The following is a 3915-nucleotide window of genomic DNA, read 5'->3' as shown; positions in this document are numbered from 1 at the left end:
CCACCAGCTCGGCTTTTAATAACTGATCAGCGTCCTGCTGTTGCCCAGCTGTGCTGAGGACTCTGACCAAGGGGTAGGGAGGAGGGGGACCACACGGGATGAAGCTGGAACTTCTGGTATGAGCCATTCTAGGAGGAAGCCAAAGAGCCCCTCAGAGACCCGTTCAAAGATGCTGCAGCTCTGGGTCACACTCGCTAACCATCCTAGCACACTTTTGTACACTCCCAAGGCAATGGGGACACCACCAGATACCCAGCGCTTGTTCAATGCTCACTGTCCTCTGCAGTCATCTTGAAAAGGGCGCCCTGCAGGGAAGCAGCTGCACAGGGGTGGGGGTGGGGGGATGCTATTGTGGCAGTTGAGTAAGGAGAGAGAGGATTCGAGCTAGGACAAGAAAGGACCCCTACTTCTCAGGAGCGAGACCTAGAGAGGGCAGTCTCTCTTTTATGAAAAAGAAATTTGCTGCAGTCAACCAGTGTGGGCGGCCTGGAACCATAGGCTCTAAGTGGCCCCAGGAGAAGAAGGGAGTGGACACTACACCCAGGTGTGAGGCATTCAGCTGTCCTGCAGGAGAGAGGTGAAGAGGGAACACAAACAGCCCGCGGCTCTGGCTGGCTAGGAAGCTGTCAGGCAGCTGGGTGCTGGTGGCCCCTTCTTGGGGAGAACTGTTTTTAGGTAGCCCAGATTAAGCCACGTGCCCAAAGCTCTTGCCTGCCCTACTTAAGGGAATGTGACATCCCTTCTGTAGGAATGCAGACGAGAAGCCCAAGGCTGTTTACAATAGAAAAACAAACAAACAAAAAACCAAAAACAGAAAGCAGTAAGCCCCATACCCATCAAGATGCTTTGATAGCCTACAGTGATGAACCCTTTCTTTCTTTGCAAGAAGGAAGGTACTTCCCAATATGGCAGCTTCCAAGACACACTGCCCAGTCAGCGACACACATCCAGTCAATGACAGAGCCATACAGAACCACCATCCTATTGTACGCTTCAGATGAGATGTGTGCGCGTGAGAGAGAGAGAGAGAGAGAGAGAGAGAGAGAGACAGAGAGACAGAGAGACAGAGAGAGACAGAGACAGAGAGAGAGAGAGACAGAGAGAGAGAGAGAGACAGAGAGAGAGAGAGAGAGAGAGACAGAGAGAGGCACAGAGAGAGACACAGAGAGAGACACAGAGAGAGAGACAGAGAGAGACACAGAGAGAGAGACAGAGAGAGACAGAGAGACAGAGACAGAGACAGAGAGAGACAGAGAGAGACAGAGAGACAGAGAGACAGAGAAACAGAGGCAGAGAGAGAGACAGAGGTAGAGAGAGAGACAGAGGTAGAGAGAGAAAGAGAGAGAGGGAGAGAGCATAAGAGGTGAATCTGGCAGGCATACAGCAAACTCTTCAGAGTGGTCTCATGTTGCTATGTGACACAGGCAACCTTTTGCAGGTCCTGGGTCTCCTGGATAAAGGAATTTTTAAAAAGACACAGAAGGGAACTTGAGGGCTATTTGTTGGAATCAGGGAAAGAAAGGGTTTCCTGAACAACAAGGTCTGAAAGCCCAAGCTAGCAGCTGCGGGGGGGGGGGGGGGGGGGGGGGGAGGGGGGGGAGAGATGTTGGGCTTTGTGAATTTAAAGATCAGCCTTGAGTCTGAACTTTTGCATGGAGGGGTGGGGCTTTGAGGTGTGGGAGGACAGGTCTCCCTAAGGGACAGTTATGCCTTCATTGCCTTCTCCGTTACCTTTTGGCTTACACAATTCTCCTTTGGCCTACATATAGGCTTTTACTCTTTAACACAGGAGAAGCAAACGGTCCAAACAGAGGAGGCATTGGCTGTCTTCCACTGACCACCAACCAAACCATTTGTAAAGCGTTAGCAGCCATCAGACAAGCCATCAAGTGCCAGAGCGTGTCCACGTATTGATGTTATGTGTCCTAATGGTGCAGGTGGCTGTGGAGGACATGGGGGGAGGGGCCTTTCTTGTTCTCCTTTGTCCTGCTTCACCCTCAACACAGGAGCGTGAGGGGTGAACCTAGCAGAAGGGGTTTTTCTTCTTGTATATGAACACTTCGAAATTCCGTCGCAGGTATAATCCCTTAATAAGTGATAGGATACTGTAGGTATTCACTGACTCTTGATGTACAGAAGGCGCTGGAAGGCAGCACGGAGCTGCACTGAGCAGACTCCACTCTCAGCATTGCCCAATCCCCCAGACTCCCTTGCAGCTAGATACAACCCTAAGACTAAGTATTAGTGAAACAGAAAACGTATTGAGCCCAATTCTTAGGACATGTTCTTAAAAGAGGGGTGCTTTCTTTACCTCTTCCTGTTTCCAGAAGGCTAAAATGGAGTTTGGAAGGCCAGAGCTCAAGAAGTCTCCTGGGACTATAAGGCAAACGTTATGAGGTAAGTAGAACGGGGCAGTAAGTTAGCTGCAAAGATGGAGCCTGAGCTGAGGACAGACCATAATAGTCTGTCATATGGCTCCATGGTCTGTCACACCCAAAAGAGCTAAGCACAGAGATTGCATGGTGTGACAGGGTCAGTAGCTAAGGGAAAATTTAGGTCAGGGATTCCTACCCAATATCTCCCCACGCCTATTCCACTCAAGAAGCATTGCTCCGCCCCGAGAAACCTCCCTCCTATAGTGTGGGCCTGCTCCACTCTGGAGTTAGGAGACCCACTCTGGGATAAGGTGACCATCCCTTCAGTTCTCTCATACAAGCAGCAGGCCTGGGCCTAGCACTTAACAGCTTGTCTGCCCACTGTCCATGTGGCACTGTGTGTCTATCTCCAATACTAAACGTTTTCCATCTTCTTGTCCCGCCTGGCTGTCTGTCCCTGTCTGTGGTTCCCTCCATCCTGAATATGAGCATGCTTTGTCTCCATCTTCCCGTCTCTCCTCCTTTACACCTTTCTTCCCTCTGTAAGAAATGACAAATGAGTCCTTTCTATCAAGTGCTACAAAAATGTGCGTTCATGGCAAACAATTCAAATCCTCTTATCTTCCTCCCACTATAAGACTGCTACGAGAATGTTCTAATCCCCCGTACACACTATTCAGTAAAACCGCTGTTTACACAAAGGCCAGCTGCTGTATTCCAAGAATTTGATGGCCTGGAGCAAATGACTTCTTTCCCCTTCGATCATTTTCAGTGTGCCAACTCTTTTCAGACTAGCCAATTGAATTACGGCTGTGAGGTCAGACCCCAGCCGAAGGGGAAAGACACAGTCATCACTGATTAGGATAAAAACCAATGCACGTCCTGTCTCAGGGTGTTTGATCTTCTGAGCTCACCCTCGTGATCAAAACTCAAGTTTGCTTTGTCCAGACACTTCAGTTGGAGTGGTGGTCTCCTTCTTTGTCCCCAAACTTATTTCTAACTTTCCTTACTTTATTTATAAAGCCAGTTGCTCAGGCTGGCCTTGAACTTGTAACTTGTAGCAGTCCTCCTGACTCTGCTAGGATTACATGTTTAAGCAATTGTGCCCAGTTTAGAGTATGTTTTTATTTTTCCTTTTACATATGCATGTGCTTGAGTCTCTCTCTCTCTCTCTCTCTCTCTCTCTCTCTCTCTCTCTCTCTCGATCTGGTGTGTGTGTGTGCGTGTGCACAGTGCCGCCCCCCTCTTTTGAGATAGTATCTATCATTGATTGGCCTGAAGCCCAACAATTAAGTTGCGTTTGCAGGGATTCTGCCATCTGTCTCTCCCCAGTGCTGAGATTACATGGGGATGCTACCACACCCACCATTTTTATGTGGATTCTAAGAATCAAATTCTAGTCCTCTCGCTTGCAAGGCAAGCACTTTTGCTCCAGCCCACCATGCCTCTCTCCTAACTGTTGCTATGCCTCATTCTGTCTCTAACTCTCTTATACACACACACACACACACACACACACACACACACACACACACACACA

The sequence above is a fragment of the Grammomys surdaster genome, unplaced genomic scaffold, assembly GCF_004785775.1.
Source record: "Grammomys surdaster isolate TR1022 unplaced genomic scaffold, NIH_TR_1.0 241, whole genome shotgun sequence".
Lineage (NCBI taxonomy): Eukaryota > Metazoa > Chordata > Mammalia > Rodentia > Muridae > Grammomys > Grammomys surdaster.
Note: the sequence above shows the minus strand (reverse complement) of the source record.